This window comes from Cavia porcellus, unplaced genomic scaffold (genome assembly GCF_034190915.1).
Source record: "Cavia porcellus strain 051 isolate PalLab524CR breed Dunkin Hartley unplaced genomic scaffold, mCavPor4.1 scaffold_19, whole genome shotgun sequence".
Taxonomy (NCBI): domain Eukaryota; kingdom Metazoa; phylum Chordata; class Mammalia; order Rodentia; family Caviidae; genus Cavia; species Cavia porcellus.
In genome coordinates this window covers 51400878-51424833 of record NW_026947502.1, presented here as the reverse complement: position 1 = coordinate 51424833, position 23956 = coordinate 51400878, and the positions used below count along the sequence as shown (strand labels likewise).

The 23956-nt window shown below is 43.0% G+C and overlaps 1 long non-coding RNA gene across 1 annotated transcript; it reads left to right on the top strand.

Moving 5' to 3' along the window:
• Positions 1-110: 110 nt before the first annotated feature.
• On the top strand, positions 111-7915 carry LOC134471654 (uncharacterized). The gene is made up of 2 exons (XR_010041195.1): positions 111-378; positions 694-7915. It is a non-coding gene; the product is annotated as an uncharacterized LOC134471654 (long non-coding RNA).
• The last annotated feature ends 16041 nt before the right edge of the window (positions 7916-23956 follow it).

Sequence of the window (23956 nt, the reverse complement as noted above, 5' to 3'; positions counted from 1 at the left end):
CGCGCCCGCCCTCGGCGCCCCGCGTCCCCTGCGCCCCTCCCACGGGCTCGGCTCGGCTCTGTCCCGGCTGGGGCTTCCAGCTAGCCGAATTTAGCTCTGCCGAGCCACGTGGGCCGCAGCGGGATGGGCTGAAGCCGCCAGCCCGGGGAGACGCTGGAGGCCGCGGGCCGAAGAGAAGCTCTGCGGGGACAGCTCCGCAACTCTCAGCGGCGGGCCGCCGCAGCACGCCGGCGAGGCTGGGAAGAGCTCCCCGGCGGCCCGGGCCTCGTGGGGTCCTCCCAGAGGAGGAGGCAATGGGCGCGCACCGGGAGAATGCGCCGCTCCTCCAGCGGCGGCCGGGCCGAGCCACAGACTTCCTCAGAGGTCGCGGGACGCGAGGTGGGATTTAGCGGGGCGGAGAGCAGAGCATGGCTGGGCCCTGGGGCTGGTGAGGCCAAGCACCGGCCCTTGGCTCCCGCCCGCCGCGGGGGACGTCCCCTAAGAAAGAGGCTGCTGCCAGACTGGAGCGGGGTTAGACTGGGCAGGAAGAGCTGGCTGAAGCCGGCCCTAATACAGCCTGGGGCTCTGGCTCCAGGGTTTCGAAATTAGGTTTTGTTTCCCTCTCTTTGGGGAACCTGAGAGCTGCGGAGACGTATTTTGCTTTAGGGCAGAATGCTGGTTTAAGACGCATTTCTTAAAAATCTGGTTTTTCAGCTTTCATCCTCTCTATGCGACCGCTGACCTCTCTGGTAACTTTTCCGTGGAATGTGAAGTGGAAAAGGGGACCCAGGACTTCGTCCACTCTTGCAGTTCTTGCTGCTCCTACGAGAGGCTTGAGCCTTCTGCGGTGGAGCTGCACAGCCCTGCCCACCTTTCTCTCTGCAGAGAGCTGAGGTGGGCCAGGGACACAGTCAGCAGCGGCCTGGACTTGAGCTAGCCCTGAGTCACTGTACACTGTTTTCCTTAGCAGCACTTGTCTGGTAAGGGGGTTGTAATAATGAAGTGATTTAGTGCACACAGAGCACTTCCAGCTGGATGTGGCATCTGCCACACACTGTGCCATGGGGACTTATGCAGAGAAGGTCCCAGCGCACCTGGGCACATGGCCTGCCCTAAAGGATCAGGTGGAAGTGCCAGGAAAGACCTCGGGGAGAGAAAGATACTGAAAGAGGAGAAAGAGATTTTAGGGGAGGAGGTATTAACCACTAGAAAGGGAAGGAAAAGAAAAATAGAGGTATTCAGAGAAACCATGAGAACAAAACAAAGCACATGGATATACAAGTGTCCTCTCAGCCCCACTGGGCACTGGGCAGCATATTGCTTGCTGTCAGGTGTTTGAGAGACCTGTACTGAACTCACTTGTCCACCAATAGGTTTTGGTTTTGATGGAAGATGGAACCTGGGAAGAAAGCTTTGCTCTTTCTGAAACTCTAGTGAGACTTTTCTGTGCCTGACACTCTCCAGAATGCTTTGTCAGAGAGGAGGAGAGCATAGTTCCAGGAGCCCCCACACTAGCCCTCTTCAGCGTGGTCCTGAAGTGTCTTCTGGCGCGGATCATTGGGATTATTAGCACCCAGAGGTGTGGCTCATACTCATCACCTTGGGTGGCCATGCTCCTGATTTCACAGGGACCTGGGGCCATAGATTTGCCCATCTTCCCTGCTGTGCAGCCAGGTCTGCTGTAGATGGGAGTGTGCTGTGTATGGCTGATCTCAGTTCTTGGCAGATCCGTGCGGTAGATCCTCAGATACTGGATGGATTAACGAAAAAATGTCACTGCTTGCAAGAAGAATGGAAAAATACTGTATTGATGTTAAGACTACTGTATCCTAGTACAGTCTATGGAGAGAAGTTCTCATCAGGCCAATAAGTATCCCTAGCTTGCCCAGGTGTTCAGTTTACACCCAGCTCAGTTGCATCCGTGGGTTCTTCGCAGGTCCCCTGGCTGACTCCACAGTGAGGTGGAAAGTCCCTGTTAAGTAATGCTGTGAAAAACACTTGGTTATTTATAGCAGAGGGTGAACCTCATATGCATCTAGTCCCAGTCTGGTGGGTTAACCCAGGCAAGGCTACTTCTCTCTGACTCCCTTATCTTCTGTTAGAATACATTTCTTCCCAAGAAGCAGAAAGGGCCTCTCTCCCCTGTCCTGTCTTGCTTCTTTCTTCCTTCCTTTCTTTTCCCTTCCATCCTTTCTGTTTTCTTCCCTTTTTTTAGCTGTGATATTTTCTGCAAGCAGTATTTCTGACACTTGGAGCATTTCCAGGAGAGAGCTGTGTGCCAGAGGTGTGTGCCTTCCTTTCGGTGCCTCTGAATGTGCCTCCCAGAACACCCTGCTGGAAAACAGCTGGTCTTAGTCACGGTGGGGAGTGCCTGCCAGCAGGTCCCCTGGGAGCCCTGACATTGATTCAGTGCTCACTGTCATCTCCCACGTGTTCAGAGCTCCAGCCTTGTTCTCAGTAATGACTGTTAAGGAAATTGATTGCATCCTACCCCTTTCCTTGGCAAGGTCCTAATGGGTTCTGGTCCCATTTGAGTGATTGCTCAGGGAAGGGTGGGCCTGCCTGGTTGCTTGGGGAAGAGTGCAGAGGGGCCCGGCACATAGTGGTCTGTGTTTTAGACAGTGCTGTCCTCAGGTTTATTTTTTTTTTTCCTCAGTTCTTGAGGTTGTTTACAACTCAAGTTTCCTTTGGAAAAAAAAGAGTGAGCTTGGGGTGGGCAGAATGAAGCTGTGACTGGAGAGTGAAGGATAGACTGGTGTCTCCATGTGTCTGTCTCTCCGTGCTTGTGTGAGTGTCCTGTGTGTCTCTGTTCCCTCCTTGTCCACAGGCTTTCTCTGCTAAGTCCTGGGCAGCCCTTAAATTTTTCTGCATAGTTTGTTGGTATAGCCCCTCTGTACTTAGCTTCACTGCTGCCTGTTGATCCACTCCATATTTTAGATTTTCAAGGAGAGGAATCAGATTGACATACCCCATCCTCAGGGTCACAGGTCACCAGTTCAACCTGCATAGGCTTCCCAAGTAGCATATGTCCACTCCCTAGGTGACCCTGCACAAGGAGAGCTATCCTAGAGGTCTTGCACTGAAAGATGCAGGGCACATAACCTTAAGCACCTCCTCCTCGTGATTCACCTGAGGATCTTGACGGGCACTTCTGTTAGCAAAACTAGTTGGCAGAACTCATGCAATGTAGGTTACCCACATATATTAGACTCAAGATCTGAACTAAGCCAGCTCATTAGGCTCAGTCACTCATGATCACCCTAATCTCTTTGCCAGAAATTGGCTCAGGAGTGAGATTTAATCCCTGTTTGGACCACCAAGACAGGGAGACAAATATGCTTGAGTTTCCTGGGGGAAAAAATGTTCTTAAGAATAAACCCTGAGCCAGGCTGTGATCCCAACACTTTAGGAGGCTGAGGCAGAACGTTTACAAATTTGAGGCCACTCTGTGCCAGGTAGCACTTAGCAAGACCCTTCCTCAGGTTTATTCCTATGAGCCACCTTCACTGGTATCCTTGTGTGGCTCTAATCTTCTCCATGTTTAAAATCCTACCTTCTCTTAGATCCGGTGCTGCCTCATCCCTTTGCAGTAGCTTGCTTATTAAGTAATATTTCTCATTAGTATGCAGAGATCCTGAAGAAGTACAATTCCTCTTTCATCCTTCTAATAAAAATTGGATGCACCCACTATTTGTCAGATTCTATACTAAGTGATAGGGACGTGAAGGTGAGCACGACATAGTTCCCATTCTCAGAGAGTTCCCAGTTGGTCAGGGAAATAGTCATTTCCCCATCTGGGGGTAGTGCTGTGATAGGGCCCCTGACTGTCATCTGAGGGTCCACTTCCAGGGTCAGGTCCCCCAAGCACTCACTGTGAATTAAGCGTGTGTCTTGTAATCCCGCAGAAGCCATGCAATCAGGTGGAAGAGTGTAGGCTTTGTTTGAGAGCAGGTGGAAGCTCTGGAAAGTTCTCCATTATTGGCACCGTCAGTGGAAACATTTTCGAATGCTTTCAGTCATCTGGCTGAAGGAACTGGCCTGGGAGAAACCTAGGGGGTAGATGTGCTTCTGAAGCGGTGAAGTAGACAGGTCATAGGCCTGAAGAAGGGTTGGGGCTTATACTTTTCCACCAGCAAATAGAGGCATTGCCATTGACATTGTCCCCAGGGGCCACCTCTTGCATTTTCCTGCAGCAGAATCCCCCCCCTCCTTTTTAATGTGTTTCATTTTGCTTTAAACACAGTTGATATCTAGAGAGGGAACGACATCTTTGATGGCAAAGTTAAAAACTTGAGAGATCTTAATCCCTGACCGCATTTTTGAGCAGTGGGAATCAATGACAGCAGGATCTTATCTTGGGATCCCTTGTGAGAAAATTTGTGACAACAATTACTCCTTTTCTTATTGAGGTTCTCTGTTACTTAACCCACATCAAATCCTGACACTTGGGTAGGTAGTGACAGTCTGAAAATATGGCAGCTCCCAGGAAGAAGGAAAAGAGGTGAGCACTGTTTTGTGGAACATTCAATCACAGCTCATTTCCAGTGACCAATCTCAAATGCCACCCATGTCAAAAGTAGACACATAAGACAGTCATTGTATTGTGATAATGGGTTCAGTGGGTCAGGGATTCAGACAGAACTCAGCAGAGTGGTTTATCTCAGCTCCACCATTCAGAGAAGACTGGAAGCTGAAGATTGTTGAGATGTCTGTGGGTTCTTCACTCGTGACTGTAAGCTCAGGAGTGTGCTGACGTGAAGGTTGGGCTCAGAAAGTTCTGTCCAGGGGAGCACATCTGTGTGATCTGTATTTGGGGCTGGAGCCTCATACAGCTTGACAGCTAGGTTCTGAGACAGTGTTCCAACAGGATCAGGTAGACGCCGCAGGCCTCTTTAAAGGTAGCTTCACAAGTAACATAACATCACTTCATCCTATAATTATTCGTTATTATCCACAGAAGCTGACTCCAGGAAACTTCCTCAGATATCAAAATCTGCCAAAGCTCAAATCCCTTGTATGAAATAGAATAATATTTGCCTAAGACATACACATTTTCTCTCATATACTTTAGATCATCTCCAAATTGCAGTGTAAATGCGATATAAATAGTTGTTTTGCTGCATTGGTTAGGGAATGAAGTACAAAAGAGTCTCTACTTCAGAACAGATACAGTTTTTTCAGATATTTTTGAACTAAGGCTCATGAATATGTGGATACCCACAGGACAGGTGGCAAAGAGTTTGTGGCAGTGTTTAAAGAAGTTACAGGCTTTCAGGCATTTTGAGGATTGGGATTAGACTAAATTCACAGTCAAAAGGTGGGGTGGTGGAAGCCAGGTGTAAGTGAAATGGTCTGGAGATACTGTGGGAAATACAAAGAGCCCAGGAGGGATCCCAGAGAAAAGGCTATTCTCTAAAGGCTATGGAATGAAGCTTTAACTTAAGCTCTATAGATACCGCCCCTGTAGGCAGTGGTTCTTTGATCTGGCCAAGCAGAAGAAAGATAACAGCTCTCTGAGCCTCTTAACTACCTCTTGGTATCAGGCAAGAACCCTGAGTCCTGCTTCTCAAACTTTAATGTGTACAAGAATGATTTCAGGAGATTTATTCTAACCCCCCAGCCCTCCCCTAGAGGGTCTTGAGTCAGTGGACCTACACTGGGCTCTGGATTCTGTCTTTTTAAAACAGGTTGCCATTGTTATCTGGCTACAAGACTGGGCTGACCATATTTAGAGATGTTAGTTTTCTTGTGTATATATTTAGAAAGTTAATTTCAAGCAGGATTTGCAAGCTATGTTCTATGGGACGTGAGAGACTCCATACAGGATACCCATAGGCACCAGCGGATTTAGTAGATACTCATTGAATGTCTGCTCTTTGCCTAGTGCAGGGCTGAATATTAGGGATACACAGTATTCAAGATCATCTCCTGGTCTGCTCCCTGGAGCAGCACTAAGGAAGAATGGTCGTGGTGAAAGGTGTTTCAGAGGAGAAACACAGGCTTGTGCAGAGTCCAGGCAGGAAAACAGAGCTAGTTTAACTTCTGAGCTTCCTCTCACACTGCACTGAGGACAGACTCTTCCCAGACTGAAACTCCTGGCTTGGGGGATCTGTAAGAGTCTTTGCAGATGGAAACATTTTGGTCTATGAGTCAACTTGGGAATTCTGCCTTAAAAAAGGCAGAAGGCAATTACTGTGTTTAAAATCTGCCTGAGATCACAAGCTTACTACCTTCACTGTTGTAAAAGTAATTAGGGGGCTCTTTAGCTATAAAAAAATGTTTTGGGTCGTGGTTTGAGGATATTTAAAAACAAACCTCTAAAAAAAAAAAAAAAAGCACTTGGAAACCCAGCATTATTTGCATCTCAAATGACCAGCAATGATGAACTTTTTTTTTTTTTTTTTTTTTTTTGTCTTAAATAGACAAATGCTGTTTCTGCCTTGTTCATCTGAGAAGTGAGTATTCAACTCAGATGCCCATCTTTGGATTGAGTATTTAAATTTGGGAAACCTGACTTTTTTTTTTTAAGTTATTTATAAATTCTAGGTAGTAGTCTTTTGTCTGAGGAACAGCTGAAAAACATTTTTCCCACACTGTGGGTTGTCTCTTCACTCTGTTGGTGTGCAAAAGCTTTTTAGTAAGATGAGCTCCCAGGTGTTGATTCTTTGTAATAGTTCTTATGGGACTGGGGTTTCGTTCATAAGGTCTTAGGTTACACCCATGTCTTCAAGAGTTCCATGTGTTCTTTCTTCTAGCATATTCAGTGTTTCTGGTTTATTATTTAGATCTTTAATCCATTTTGATTTTAGTTTAGTGCATGGTAAGAGATATGTGTCTAGTTTTATGTGAAAAGCCAGTTTTTCCAGCATCATTTATTAAAGAGACTATCTTCCAGTGAAGGTGTTTGGCTCTTTTGCCAAAGATAAGGTGACTGAGTGTGTCTGGAGTTGTTTCCGCACCTTCTGATCTGTTCCTTTGATACTCAAGTCTGTTTTTGTTGTTGTTGTTTGTTTGTTTGTTTGTTTTGTCAGTACCATGCTGTTTTTAATCACACTACCTTGGTAGTGTAATTTCAAGTCAAGGATTGTGATGCTTCCTGTCTTGTCCTTGTCTCACTCCAGAAAGAAAGTCTATTACCAAGAAATCAACCAATAACAAATGCCAGTCGGACTGTAGGGGAAAAGGAATACTTTTCCACTGTTGCAGGGAATGCAGGCTAGCACAACCACTGTGGAAATCAGTGTGGAGATTCCTCAAAAAAACTAAAACAAAGGTTCTATTTGACCCAGCTATTTCCCTTCTTAGTGTCTTCTCAGAAGAATTGAAAGCATCATGCCAAAGCAATATATGCACACCCATATTTATAGTGGCACAGTTTGTAATAGCTAAATCTTGGAAACAGCACAAATGCCCATGAATTGATGAATGAATAAATAAGATGTGGAATATATATGTATATGTATTATATATATGTGTGTGTATTACTCTGCCATAAAAAAGGATAAACTTGAGACCTTTCTAGGTAAATGGATGCCTCTTGAGACTGTATTCTTAAATGAAATAAACTTGACACATGTATGTAAATACCACGTTGTTTTTCTGGTGTGAGAAACCAAAAGTGTCAGTAAGGACCAAAGTGTATAGTAGATACTGTGAAAGAGGAAGAAAAGTTCAAATGATAAGGGGAACTAGGAATGGGGGGAGGGAAAGGAAGGAGGGGCAAAGAAGGAAGGGAAATGGAAAATGGGAAAAGGAGAAATAAAGAAGGGAGAAACGAGAAAAAAACTCTTGTAAATAAAGAGTAGAAGAGGGATTGAGGGGAGGAGAAGAGAATGGGGAAAAAGAATAAAGATATGTGCAAGTGCAAATTCCCTATGATGAAAGTGATCATTATGTATAGCTAAGATGTACTAATAAACTTAATTAAAAACAAAAACCGAAGCACTTCATCCTTGGAGACTGTGACTGAACTCCGTCCCTGCTGTGGGCATGAAACAGCGAAGCAGAGGCCTGGACTGACCTATGAGCCAGGTGGCTGGGCAGGTGTATTGGGCAAGAGCTTTACATCCTGGAATCTTAGGCTTTTGTCTGCCAAGTGGGCACCATACACCATCCTCTTAACGTCATCTCACATGTAAAACACTTAGTAGTTCAGTGCCAGATACTTAGGGAGCATTCAATAAATGATGGCCATTACTAATTTAAGTATCTTTCCTATGTGTATTATACTTGTCCACATCTCTGCAAATGTTTTATAAATGAGAGTGGAAAATTACAGCTCATAACTGCCAAATGTCAGGACTTTGCCAGGCCACTTCCTTTCTGTAGTTCCTTCTGCCCATGGGATGACCTTAACATTGGGGTAGCAAGGTGGATTTTGCATCTCCTTGGTTTTGCTTTGTTTTATTTTGTTTTGTTTTACTTTACTTTGTTTTAAAGGGTTTCACCAAAGAGAGTCAGTTACTTTGTCCATTTGAAACTATGCATAAATATCCAAATTTGACATATAAGGTTTCCATGTTTATAAGAATAAATATAATGCGCATGTATTTGGAATTTGCATTTTTATGCATCTTAATAGATTCACTTTCTTTGAGTCTAAGTCCACAAATTATTTTTCCACTTTGATAATTAAAACACTATACAACACAACTCCCACTGAAGGAGCTCCTCTGGTTTTGGAGCTTGTGGAGTGGAACCATCATATAAACTTAGGCAAGATGTTCAGCCTCAGTTTCTTTGCCTCTAAATAAAAACGAGAGAATTAACCTTCAGCACTACTTCTGAGGTTAAATACATTTTTGTGAAACAAAGTAAGTAGTCACTTAATTACCTATTGCTGTTTTTATGTATATCAATTTAAGAGACACTTTAGCATTGTTGACTTACATGTCTTGAACTGTAGACTCGTGTAAAATATAAACTAATTCTAGTTTTCTGCAGTTGATGGTTCTGGAGGCAACTAAATCTACCTTGCATGGGAGCTGCTTCCTTGCACTGAAGCAGGAAATGACATCCTGCCACAAATTTAGGTGTTAATTTGGTAAAAGTATTTTTCTAGCAAAATACGAGAAGGCTATGTTCTATCAAGCAGTAAAACAGCTCTCAGGACTTGTGAAAGGGGGAGTTGAACTTCCACACAATTAAGTCCTTACTCTGTATTTTCTGCAAGGAAACCTAATTCTAACTCCCGCAGATACCATCACTGGATTTGCATAAATAAAACCGAGCACTTTACCATCACCACTGCTTTTCCCAGTCAGTCCGGCAAGCATGAGGTCCTGAGTTCGATTCCCAGTACCCACAAAAAATGTGGCAGGTACAGCAGGTATAGACATTCAGAAACCTGAGGAGTGTGCAATTCGCCTTTAAGGATGTTTCCTCCAGATTTCCCACAGTACAGCACTTCTGCTTGCTTCTCTTTCTCAGGCTACTCCTAATCACCTAGCTTAGTGGGACGCTGATAAATACAATTCTTTTTCTGGGAACCAGGGTGCTTGGGGAGCAAGTATTTGAGAAACATAAGCAGTCTGTGGTTCCAGGTACAGGGATTAGACCTGCAAAACTAGATCAGGGTAAAGTGTGCAAGCTCTAGTCCCATCTGTCAAATGTGGACCTTTAGTTTCCTACTGTCATTGTAAGTAGAAAAAAAAAGACTCAGTATGGCCAAGGTGATGAAGGAAAAAAAAGCACCCTTCCATATCAGCCCCAGGGCTCTGGAGGGAAGTCTCGGGGTCATAGGTTTAGGGTGAAGCTTCCTATGGTGCTAAAGACTATGTGCTTATTTAGCACAAAGTCCCTTCCCACTCTGAAAAATATTAGAATTGTTTACAGAGAGACCAGTGTAAATCACAGAGATGATTCCATGGGTGAGAACCAGCCAGCATTTGATATTTAAGTACTGTATAATAAATAGTCATTTGAAATATTACAAATAGATTAGCTTTATAATGATAATTTAAATCTATCTCATTAGTTATTTAATTTACACTTAATTTTTCATTACGAAAACTTACAAAAATATTACAAAACTTACTATATTTGATTGTTTAAAGGAATCTTAAAGTTATTTTGCTTGTAAATTTACTTATTATTAATGGTTTGAGTACTTTGTTCTTATCATTACTTTAACCAATAAAAGGGAGTTTAATGAGTAGGTCATTTGGCTTCATTGTTCAAAGATACTTAGGTTTATTGAAACGTTCAAGAAGAGACTGCCTCAAACGGTTAAAATATAGCCTATGTTTAAATGGATCTGCAAGTTGGATCCAAAGACCTATGGAAAACTATATTCTGATTTTAATAATATAATCAAACTTAAATAGTTTTTTCCATGAGCAAAAGCTGTCTCATAGATACTTTTAAATATATACTGACATGCTAATCTTTATCATTGTTTGCTCAAACAGTGAGAGGGTTCTGGGAGAATTGTTTTTCTTTATTATCACAAATTTTATTTGTCTGTTATTCTATATTGTTCTAGTGTAGAATCCTTTTTGGGTCTTTGTTTTGGGAAAAGACTGTCCCTCAGGCTGAGAAATCCAGAGAGCTTATCAGTCAGAGGACCCACCCTTTCTTTGTTGTGGGTTAAAGCATCCTCAGTGAAGCCTGTCACCTATGCCACTTACTGGAAGAAACTGCCTGTATCTCCGCCTACCTAGATGACTCTCTGGTCTTGTGTTTTGCTTCCTGTGTTCAGCATGGTTAGAAAGAAGCTGGAAAGAAGCCCTGAGGAAGGAGGGCTTCAAGATTGGGCACCTCAGATGTGTCCATAAATACTTTTTAACTTCCTGAAGCTCGCATCTACTTTCCTGGTGATATCATTTATGGTTTCATGCTGAGGTGACACGTACTTGACACCTCAGCATGAAACCACAAATGATATCACCAGGAAAGTAGATGCGAGCTTCAGGAAGTTAAGGATTGGCGTGTTCAGATCAAGCTCCAAGGTTTCCCTTTTCCCTGTTGTGTAACCTTGGGTTCCTTATTTAACTTCCGTGAGTCTCTGTTTCCTCTTCTGCACAATCAATCTCTTATTTGCAGCTTCTGTGAGCAGCGCTGTGAGGGCTCAGTAAGTTAACACATAAGATTTAGGATAATAACCTATCCATGGGAGAAATGCAATAGATTTCTTACTCTAATTTATTTGCTGATTACCATGACTGTTCTTTTTATTATTAAGACATGGTTACTGAACTTTTCTTTCAGTAATATAAATGAAACTACACCTATCCATTGAATTACTTTCTTCTTACATTTTTTTTCATATTTGGTACTGGGAATTGAACTCAGGACGTTCTACTTGCCAGGCAGGCAATTTGCTGCTGAGCTAAATCCCCAGTCCACCCCTTGCATTTGAACTAGGATTAGCTTGTGTCCCTTGTAAGCAAAATTGTTTGGCTACAGCAAGCTCAGTGTGAAAACGATATGCTTGGGATGGAGAAAAGAACCCCTGGGCTCGCTGCCTTGACCTTCCCTTGTCTGTTCCAGCAATTTATTCTCACTGCTATGGACTGGAGGCCACTGAGGACACCGGTGAGAGCACAGTGACTTCTTGGCCCATGGCTCTGTTGGCCACCTTCAGTGATGGCACTTCCTGGGCAGCAGGATCATGCACATCCAACTACAAATACAGAAGTCTTGTCCAAGGGAATGTAAGATACTCACAAAACAAATATGTATAAAACAAATTAATTAATTAATATAACCCACAAAGGTCATTCGAGAAAGAAGAGGAGGAAGAAGACGAGGAGAGAGAAAAGGGGATTAGGAGGAGAAAGAAGAAAAGGAGATGAACAAGAACAACAGCATTAACAGAGCAGCTGGACACATACATGACACCTCAGCATGAAACCACAAATGATATCACCAGGAAAGTAAATGCGAGCTTCAGGAAGTTAAAAGGTATTTATGGATATCTGAGGTGCCCAGGCTATATAGAGAACTCTTTCAACTTAATAAAATAAATCAATTTAAAATGGATAAAAAATTTAACTGTTTCTTCAAATAAAATATCTAAATGGCCAACACACCAAAAGATGCCTAATATTATTAGTCATTACTGAAATACAATCAAAAGCACAATGAAAAATCTGTTTTATACTAATAGTAGCACAACTCCCATCAGAAAGATGGATACCAGGTGTCAGTGAGAGAGTGGAACTCTCAGTATTGCTGGGAACACAAAATGGTGCAGCCACTTTGGAGACGAGTATGATAGTTCCATAGTTAAATAGACTTGTCCAGCAATTCTACTCTTCGGTGTGCACCCAAGGGAAATTAAAACATAAGTCCATGTAAAAACCTTACACATGAATGTTCTAGCAGCATGACACATAACAGTTCAACAGTGGAAACCACCATGGGCTAGTGAGTAGATAAACAAGATTTGGTACATCTGTTCAATGGAATATTATTCACAATAAAAGGAAATGCTATACTGATTATGTTAACTCATGGACAAAGCTTGAAAACATAATGCTAACTGGAAGAAGTCAGTCACAAAAGACTACGCTGATCACATATCCTACATAGGCAAAGCTGTGCAGACACAGCCCAGATTGGTGGCTGGCTGTGGCTGGGTGTGAATAGGAATGGAGAATAATTGGTAAATGTGTGTGGGTTTTTTTTAATGGAGATGAAATATTCTAACATTAGTTCATGGTGGGAGGTGTCCAACGTGCAAATATACTAAAATCAACAAATTCATTCTATAATTTAGGTTTGCTGAAATTTATGGAATGTGAGTTGTATCTCCATAAACACATTTGTTAAAGGACAATTTTTTAAAGACTCATCACAATCCCAGTGTAGCCCATGGGCTGCCGAGTTGCAGTCTTACCTGAGGATAAAGTGCAAATTCTTTGCAGGGCGTGCCATTTGGTTAGGCTCTAACCCCACCAATCCTCTTCTACCCTATGCTCTGCTGTCTACATCAGGAATGCTACAATCCAAACCATGACTCTGTTACACCTCAGTGACCTTGAATTTGTTATCTTTACCTCTTGGAGTGTCTGTGTTCTAATCCTCAGAAGGAGAAAAAACCCTGCCTTCAAATGGCTTTGTTGAGTACTGACAGTGTGAAGATAGTGACCAACTGGATGCCAGGAACTCAGTGGAGTTTGGCCAATTCCCGTGGTCTCCTTCGTCTTTTCAACTTCTGAGCTTCCTCTGAAATGTGTTTGCAGCTTACCTCCCTCTCTTCCAAATGCCCCAGCCATGTTGAGGTCTCACATTTTGCACATCTCACCAATGAGGGTACCATATTATGTTTGTCATGCTGTTTGCCCTCTTGCAGAGTTACTTGAGGGCCTGGCTTCTGATCTTATCCCTCAGTGAGCTGAGCACAGTTCTTAGTGTATGCAGGAATGTAAGAGATACATGCCTTTGAATTAAGAAGGAGCAATGAGGGCAGTATTTTCTGATCCGTAATAGGAGTTCAGTAACTAATTGGTAACTTGAGATTTGACTTGGTTAGGTCTCTGTATACCCAGATTCATCTCCAGTACATAGTGGAGAGGGGCTACTTCTAAACTTTTTCCTGCTTATGTCTGTTCAACAAACATCTCATTAACACCCCTGATGAGTCTGAAGTGGGTTAGGGCAGTGGCTTATGCTAATGAATAACACAAGGCCCTACACTAATTTCTGGCCTCTTCAAGCCAGCTCTTCCAAATCCTGCACAGATTACCCACTTGAGGGACATTTTTAATGGAAACATGTTTGTCTATGTCCTCTGCTCAGTATAGCAGCTCAGCCGAAAAAGCAAGCAGACAGACTCTGAGATAAAAGAGACTTAAAATGTTTCTCTTTCTCTCTGTCTCTCTCTCTCTTTCTCTCTTTCTCAACCCTCAGTTCCTGCTGGAGTTTTGACATAGTTTTATGTTCTTTAATCTGACTTTGCCATGGACCATTTCCCACTGAATAGGAATTAGAAGCCCTGCATCCTTCTCAGAGCTGAGCTGCTTTGAAGCAGAAGCAGCAGGCAGGGAAAAGCATCCCCGGGTGCCCTGCACTTGGAGTCCTCTGTAGCAGTAGAGCTTTCATGTGGGTGACTTCACTGCAGACAGAGCAGCTGACCCCAAGTATCATGACAAGCAGTCATGCGGAGTATGGAAGGGAGGGAAGTAAGGGCAAGGAGAAGGATGTGTCCCTCCCCTACATGACCATGGCTGACAGAGGATTCCATACAACCTCAGTGACCATGAATCACTTTCAGGTGAAAAGGCAGAGTTTCTAGCAGGCCGACTGAGCTTGTGCAGACAAGCAGCGGGCAGGGCCCCTTATCTGTGTACTGTGAATCATTCTGCACAGAATCAGACTGGTGATGAGAAGGGCCTGTGGTAGGAAAACACACTGCCTTGGCCCTTTCCCCTTCCATGTGTCTTGTTTTATCTGATGTGACGTACACGGCATGCAGAGGTTAATGTACTTTTACATGTGTGTGTATCTGGGTACAGAGTTGGCACCTTGATCGCATGAGACTTGAGTACCACCACCAAACCCTCCCTTTTTAGGGATTCTTTATGTGTCTTTTTCTTCCTTTACCTTCTTCTCTCAATATACAATTCCACTTCTCTTCCACTCTCCTTTCTTCTGTCCCCTCCTTCATAGAGGTGCAGAAATCCTTGGCATGGTGTACTACATTGGGAAGTACAAGGTGGCTGGAAATTCACTGCCCAATTCACTGCCAATGCTTTTATTGTGAAGCAAGGGTTTGAAATCATCCAAATTATCAATGGATAGGCAGACCTCGAAAGCAGGTCTTACTCCATCCTCCTGGTAAGTGGAGTTAGGATGTGGGCTTTGTGGTACATTTGCTTTGACTAAGAGATGACAAGGGAGCCATTGGCCTGGTACAGACCCCACCCCCACCCCATTCTGGGTTTCTGATCTTTGGCAAGTATAAAACATTGTAGGTCTCAAATTTCTCACCCAATTAGTGGGCAATAACACTGTTAAATTAGTGGGGTTTTATAAGTATAACTACTTCACTTATACACTCGGAGATACTGAAAATCCGTATGTAAATATCTTTAGAGTGTCTGGGCAAATCCCAGCATGGCAGACTGACATCAGCTTCCTATCAAGAATACGTTTCTATAATGAAGTGGTTGGGAGCAGAACCTTTGGAAAAGAAGGGATGATGGTGCAAGTCCCAGTCATGTATCTTGGACTATGTTTCTTGGATTTGCAGTTTTCTAGACTGTGAGCATCCAAAGTTTCAGGTACTTGAGAAGTCTAAAAATGCATCCTTCCTGTGCAGCCCTAGCAGCAAACCTGGCAGTTTGGAGGACCTGTTTGGCAGGAGCATCACAGTCACTTCTCAGCAGAGGAGATTCTGATTGCGTGGAAATTCTTAGAGGGACACATGCTCCTCTTCTGCATGCATGAGAGGGAGCAGGCCACTGTGTCACAGCGACAATATTCTATTTTTCTCTTTGGAATGCTAGAGATGGAACTCAGGACCTCATGGATGCTAAGCCAGTGCTGTACCACTGAGCTATATCCATAGCCCTATATCACAGTTCTTGCTCATTTCTTTGATTTGTTTGTTTGCATTTTTGTCTAATATTTATTTTTAAAGCCATGAATTATAATGACCACTCTGCACAGTCAGTTTTCTTTCATATTTATTCTTTCTGGTGCTCTTTTTTTCACGCCACTTCCATATTTCTCTTGTATTGATTTCCTCTTGACTAAAAAAATTCTCACGTAGAAAAAGTTTTGTTAATGTCCTGTCTTAAACGTGAATAGTCAAAATATTGAAGAATACATGTGCTTATTTCTCAGGGTGTTGCCAAGATTCTGGAAACTTTAGAAAATATATTTCCACATTAGTCCCAGGTCTTGACTATGTCCCAGAAATAGAGGAAAGGAGAAGAACTGGACTTATGATCTGCATCTGTCTGCTCATCCTCTGTTAAGTTTTAGATAAGAGTGTTTGTTAAGAGGTACATGTGTTCAGAGGTGGGGTTTTGGAAGGGGACAAGATCATGGTCCCACTATCCTCATTCATGCACTAACCCATTGATGAGTATACAGCTGAATGTACTTTTAGGATATAGGCAAGGTTGCAAAAAATAGGTTACTGAACGGGTAACACAGACCCAGAGGTATTCCCTGTACTCAGCCCATTCTTCTCTTCCTCCACCTCCACCTCCGTCTCTGTCTTTTTCTCTGTCTTTGTTGCGAGCTCTCTTCCTGTCTCTCTGCTTCTGGCTATCTTAAAGTGAACAGCTTCTGTTATGCCCACCTGCCACTGACTTCCTGTCTTGGAACTAGCCAATGATGGACTAAAACCTTTGAAATTGAGACTCAAGATAAGTTTTTCCTACTTTAAATTGTGTGTTTCAAGTACGCTGTCAGAGCAATGAAAAGTGGATTAATACACTCACTTGACCATCCGTCATTTACTGAGTACCTAACATTCACCACACACTGAACCTGGGTGGCTACAAAAAAGAGTGAGCCATGATCCTGCTCCTCATAGGGATTTCAAGCTCCAAGTGATGTCTAACAATGTGTGTGAGTAGTGCGCTGACCTACATCCAGGAAAAAACTCCATGAGGAAAAGCCTCACTTCCCCTGCTCACTTCCTTGTCTCTGGTCCCAGTACAGAACCAGGAAAACTGTAGGGCCTCATCAGTCAAGCTGAGTGCTGCATACTGAACACAAGGATGGGCTGGCATTGCTCAGAGAAGCAAGGAGGCAGGAACTTAGCTAAAGTGGGAGATCAGGAGTGAATATGTTTAGCTGAGGAGAAACAGGGTGCCTATGCCCTCACTCATTCAATTAGCCATCAATCCTGCCCACCCTCAAGGACTCACTGAGCCATTGCTTTGGGGCTGCTCATTGCCCAGCAGGGAGGGCCATGAAGGATAGATAAGATACCACATGACTTGGAAAATGCTATCCTGGGGTTGCAGTGATGAGGGGCTCCAGAGGAGGAAGGGTCAAATTGCCCAGGGGACAGCAGAGGCTTCCCAGAGGAGGTGGGATTTGAGTTGGCCATATGGGCAAATGATAGTTTTCTGGGCCTCAAAGGACATGGGCAAAGATGGTGAGGTCACTGAATGGGACTTTCCCAAGCCATGAAATCCTCATCTTAATGTAGCTATCACATACATCATAGAACCATGCGTGAAGGAGTTTTGTGAAGGGGAAGTCCCTGTGATGACCAGTGTAGACCAACAAAGTAATCAGTAATGTACATGTCTTCAGTGTGGCTCTATGTGTTTCTAGGAAAGCTAAGCCATGGCAGAGACAATGCCACTCCTCACAGCACACCATGAACAAGACTTGCCAACGTTCAAAGAAACCTCAGTTACTAAATTAGAGAGACAGAGACCTGGGAGCCTCTGTCATCATTAAGCTTTGTATCTATCCACTCATTGACTCATTTGTTTGTTCATTCATTCATTCTTGCACTTACATAGACTCCATTGTAAGATATCCTACATATAAACTCTGCATGTGAACCAGCAGAGAAGTGTGATGACAGCAGGAGGGAACTTGGTCAGCATCCTCCTTTGTCATCAGCCTGAGGCCCTCAAGACAGTCTCTGCCGTGCTGCATGACTTACAAGACCACTTTCGGGCTGGGGATTTAGCTCAGCGGCATAAGCACCTGCCTTGCAAGCAGGCGGTCATGAGTTTGATCCTTGGTACCGATAAAAATGAAAAAGACAAAAAAAAAAAAATACATATTTACAAGACCACTTTCAACTTGACCTTGAAAGCAGACTAGAATAAACAGGAGGTGTGTCTCTTATCTCCCACCCTCAGAGTCACTCAGTCAAGGTGAATGAAAATCCAGGTTCTTGAACCCTGGAGTGAAACCCTTTCTTCTGCAGGATTGAGGATTGAATCCAGGGACTTCACACTGAGCTATGTCCCCAACCCTTTTTATTTTTTTAATTTTGATACAAGATCTCCCTAAATCCTCTCTTAATTCCTCAGACTAGACTTGAACTTGTGACTCTCCTGCCCTAGAATCTCAGGAAGTCCTTTCTAAGAAAGCACCAGGAAATCCAACTATACAACAACAAGAGAGGGTGCTGAAGCCCAGAGACACCCACTTCAGCTTTCACTTTATCGTGCAGGTAGCAAGCTCTACCTAGAGATCTATCCTAGCTTGAACAGCTGGTAGAGAGGACTGGGGAGCAGAGCCATGCAATGCTAGCCCTGCTCCTGCTGTGTGCTCATCAAGTTACCTTGGGTGACCTGTTAGCTTTTCTGAGGCTCAGTTTCCTTACCTGTGAGATGGACGCTCATAAAGAAGACTGTGTGAAACAGTGTGTGCCAAGCACAGAGCCCACAACTTGCACAGGACAGGCCTTTGGTAGCATGGCTCTTTTATTGGTGCTTATCTCCTTCATCCATGTATCATCAGTCATTTTATTAGGGAGAGATCTTACCTCCTTAATGCTGCAACTTTATATTTGCCAAGCACTAATTAGTCACAGGCCTCTATGGTCATAGAGTAATAGTCTTTTAAAGAATAACAGCCTTTGAAACCAACCAAAATGTCCCTGAATCCTTCAGATGTTGCCTCTTGGTTTGGTCAGGGAGGTTTGTGGGCAAACCTGGACCATTAGAACAGCCTGGGACCAGAAGAAGGACAAAGAGGAAGTGGCAGAAACACTCTTGGATTCCTCTTCCCCTTCAGCTGGGGAAAGAGACATTCATAAAGGAATGAAACTGGCATTAGAAGAGCATAGTCATTTACTATTTCCTTTTAAATAGCAAAGAGTGGGTGCAGTCAAGCACAGAAGATTCAGAGGGCTCTGAAAGAGATTTTAGTCACATTCATAATCCATCACTGAGAACTGCTCAGAGCCAAACCCTGGCCTAAACTAACCTACATCAGAATCATGCTTTTCAAATGTCAGAGAGCTGCCCAAAGCACACACTCTTGGATCCCACCCCCAAAGCCATTGTGGCAAGGATAAGACTACTTGGAAAGCAACGCTGAATAGGCAATTACCGCTCCAGAAGTTTGACATCTCATAAGTGGGATGGGAAGGTATGGTGGCATAACCATGGGTCAAGTGCTTTGACAGGAGTCATGGGGCCATGACCAGTCTTTATTGTGGCACCTATCTCCACACCTCTGGGACCCAGGATGGCCTTCCATTGGGCAATACCCACACTGAGCTTTTGTATGAGTCAGGGTTTACTAGCAAAACAGATATAACACAAGATACACAAAAATCTGTGAAATTACAAGATTGACTGACAATAATCAGCCACAAAATAGGATGAGGGAGCATGCAGAGGGTGTCTGCATGCTGGAGGCTGAAGGGTACTGTGATAGCTTAGACCCCAAAATAAAATCCAAGGAAGAAAGAAATTTAGAAATTTGGAGCAAGGCTTTATTTTAGGCCAGGCCTGGTGACACAGCCTTTGGTAGCCAATATGGAAGACTGCGTACCTAACAGATTAAGGGCGGGGTTTTTAAAGCTAAAAAACCACAAAGCTGTTGACCTATTAACATCTGGGATTCTTGGTACATTCCATTGCTCTCTGCGGTTAAACATTTTCCTGGAAACAGCACACCTTGCAGAAACATACGGAAGCGGGGTTGGGAAGATTCATAAGAAGCTGGAACTTAAGTCTTTACTGGAAATGGAATTTTAATGCTATCGAAAACGGAAACAGGAAGGAGGCGCATTGGTTAGCGCTAGGCCATAACAGGTACAGCCCAAGGGCTAGAGCTTACTGCAGTGTCCTGTGTAAGTCCGTATCAGGAGGCTTATGAGTCTGTGATGTAACACTAAAGAATCCATGATGGAAGGCTGAAGAGTCTATGATGAAGGCAGAGGAGTCTATTGTGAAGACTGAAGAGTCTCAGGCAGAAGCTGAACAGACTGTTCCAGAAGCCAGGAGATGACCTCCAAGCTAAAGGTGAAGACTAGAGCTCCTCTGAAGATCTCTCTCATTTGCATTTTGTTGTATGCAGGCTGCTCGATGGGTTGGGTGTAACACTCACACTACCTGGGTAATTTCCTCTTGCATAGGGTGAGAATGTTACAAACTACTGAATGATCTTGGCCCCTGCTGAATCACTTAAACTTCTGACCTTCTCAAATGACACAATGAACAATATCCTAGAGCGCTATCAGCTTGTCCTCTACACCCCCAGGATGTAGAGCTGCTGAATCACTCAGTTAAGCTTCTAGACTTCTCAAATTGACACAATGTATAAACTGTAACAGGGAGAAGCTGGCAGGCCAAGTGACCTAGGCAGGTGGCAAGGGTGGCTAAAGTGTTCTGGGAGGAAGAAGAACCAGCCTAGAGGCAGGAAGCCCAGAGCATGCGGAGTTGGACAGATCAGTGCTGTTCTGGGTATGGTGTGTTCTGCAAACAGGCTGAGGAGGGAAGGGTGCCAGGCTACGGAGATCTCAGAGGCCCTGTTGGGAGCTCAATGGTCTTTCTCTACTGAGGCTGTTGCCATCCATTGGAGGGTGTTAGCAGTGGAGTGCCAGGATCGGATGTGTGTTTTGTTGAGGAAGTAACTGGCAAGAGACAGGTGTAAGAGTGAGTGATTCACCTGATTTCAGGCTTTGGGTGATGAAGACATGGGAGGCATGAGGCCCCTGAGAGAGCAAGAGACAGAGACAGAGAGAGACAAGAGACAGAGAGAAGAAGTGTTGATGGTATTCCCTACTTGGCCACTTGCACCCTCTTGATCCAGATGGATACACAAAAACCAAAGCCTGAAAGTCTGCGTAACAGTACAGAAACTGTGGTTCAAGTTTCTTCTTGAAACGTGGGCTCCTCACATGTCAGAACTGACTGCAGAGAGAACCCGGGGGAGGAGTGAGCAAGTCTGGATGTGAGAGCCCTCAGGTCCTGTCCTGAGGCTGTTTCTGATGATTCATCACCTGTGCTATGGGCTTGTGATCTAACTACCTATCTCCTGTCTCATTCTGAAAAATGGGGACCCTTTCCCAATCTGTAGGACTGTAATAAAGATTTCGTCAGATGGTGACTGTCCTGTGTTTTAATAACAGGGCTTGCCCTTCTGAGATCAGAAAGTATTTCTTCTAATTAATTAATTACGGTGATGAATATTAGATTTGTGAACCATGGTGTCTGACTACTGATGACCTCCTGGAGAATGTGGGTGGCTTCCCATACCAGACAGACCTTTAATGGAAATGGAGGCTTCAGTCACCCATCATCTTGTTCCCAGGCTTGAGTTTGCATCCTCACATTGGGACTCACTGACGCAAACAGAAAGGCCTAAAGGGCTCCAAGGAGGGGCTCATCCTCATGGGACTCACAAGGTCTCTGCATTTATGTCTTTTTGTAGCTTACTGGATGACAGGAACAGTAGATGTTGATAGCAATAACTTGCATCATACCCAATCTGCAATTCCCAGGATGCAGAGATGATTTTATCAGTGCCATAGTTTGTGCAGGTAGGGATGTCCCAAAAATGTGCTACCTGGGGCAGACTGTCCCCTCTGCCACCCTCTCCTCAGTTATACCATTGGTTTTCCTTTGGGAGAAGAGCAGAAAACTAAGTCACAGTGTAGCTTGCTAAGCTATTTCTACGAGGCACAAAAGTTCCAGCCTTGAGCTGCGCTAGGATCTCTCTCCCATCATCTCCAGTGCGAGGGTTAAACATAATGCTTCTACTGAACATGCCATTCACATTCAACTCTCACATTCAACTTGCCTCAGACACCAGGCAAGCAGATGAGAACATAGACATTCATGGCACAGACAGGTGCATCATACCGAAGGGAAGAGGTTTCCGAGCTAGGAGCATAGGATCAAATCCAGTCAGTGAACTTGAAACAGTTTCTTTAAGTCTCAACATGATGAGTTTAGGATGAAGAGATAACAGGACATACTTCATTGGTCATTCTGAGATAAATCCATGTAGCCTAAGAATGGAAGGTAGAAAGCAGGCAGAAGGAAGTGCTGGATGTGGTAGTTCAGAATTTAAGACAGGAGCCAGGTCCTATTCAGAAAAGCACTAGAAGGCTTTAGGCCTGACTTGATTCCTGTCACACAAGATCAGGACTAATCTATGAGGAAGTATCTCCTCAACTGTAAAATCCTCTTCAAATACAAAGGATAAAGTTTGATTTTTGTCATCAGTTTTTATGGTTGTCTTTGTTTTTCTTTTAAATTTTTTATTCTAAAGCAAATAACATAAAATAAAACAAAGCAAATCAGAATAGAACAATCCAAGCAACACAGGACTTCATAAGAAAACAGGAAATCCACAGTGTCTACCTTAAGATCTCTTTTTTTCTTTGAAATACTTGTCCATACCTTCACACACAACACAACAGAAACAAAATACTATAAAACCAATCAAAACAAAAGAATGAGAGCATTATGGGACTTCAAAACAAGGCAATAGGAACTCAACAATGGCTACCATAATGTCTCTTGTTCTCTTCAAAATAGCTGTCCATACCCTCATACTCAATGAAATCAAAGAATAGAAAACATTCTAAAACCAATCAAAACAAAAGAGTGAAAACATTACAGGACTTCAAAATCAGATAATAGGAAATAAACAATGGTTACTATAATGTCTCATTTTCTTCAAAATTGCTTTTCATACCATCACAAATAATAAAATAAAAACAGAACATTAAAACCAATTAAACAAAAGAATGAAAGCATTATAGGACTTCCAAACAAGACAGTAGGAAACCCACCATGATTACCACAAGACATCCTATTATCTTCAAAATAGCTTATTGTATCATCAGACACAGTAAAATATAACAAAACCAGACAGAACAGAACCAAACCTAACAAAATTGTGAAAACATTACAAGAGTTCAAGACAAAACAATAAGAAATTAACAATGGTTACCATTTTCTCCTCCTAGGTGTTTTCTCCTCTATCACTTTTATAATATCTATTGTGTTTTTGGATTCCACTAACTCATTCTGTTTTTTATGCAGGTGTTCATCTGTATGAGTTCAAACTGTTTTGCCCATAAACATGACCTCCAGTTGCATCCATTTACCTACAAAGCCTGGAGATTATCCTACTTTATACCTGGGTAGTTTTCCATTATATGAAAATACTATGTCTTTCTTATCCATTCTGTAGCTGATGGGCAAAATTACCCTTGCTTTTTATGGTCTTCTGTCACATGGAACAATTTTTTTCTCCCATTTGATTTTGTCTGAATTTCCTTTCAAGTTAAATATATTTCCTGTATACAGTGTGTTTATGGATCTTGTTTCTTGGTCAATTTTCCCTGTGTTTATTTTTATTGCTGAATTGAGGCCATCTAAATTAATGGTTACAATAAGCATACATTGGTTTATCTCTGCCATGCTATCCTCCTGCTGTTGGCCCTCCACTTTTCCCCCTCATTCAGTTGCCTGTCCTGTTTGTTGATCCACCTCTGCTGCTATTCCTGAAACTATAGTCATCTTTATCTCTCTCTAGAATATCCTTTAGCACTCCCTGTAGGATTAGTTTGGTGAATTCCTTCAGTTGTTCTTTAACATGGAGGTATCTTATTTTTCCATCAATTTTGAAAGATATTTTTGCAGGGTACATTAGTCTGAGTTGGAAGCTGTTTTCTTTCAGGATTTGAAACATTTCACTCCAAGTTATTCTTGACTTGATGGTTTGTGTTGACAAATCTGCTGTTATTCTGATTGGTTTTCCTTTATAGGTGATCTGTTTCTTTTCTGTAACAGCTTTTAATATTCTGTTCTCGTGCTGAAAATCTGGGATCTTGATTATTATATGCCTGGGTATAGATTTACTTTGATTATGGCTAGTTGGAACTCTATATGCCTCATTTATGTGTTTACCAGATCCTTTTCCCAATGTTTTCGAAGTTTTCTGCTATAACTTATGTGAATAGCTTTTTAAGTTCATTTGTGTTGACCTCTGTTTCTTCATTGATACCTATTATTATTAAATTATTTCTTTACATCAGCTTGCAGCAATTGAATTATTTCCTGGTTCCTTGCTATTT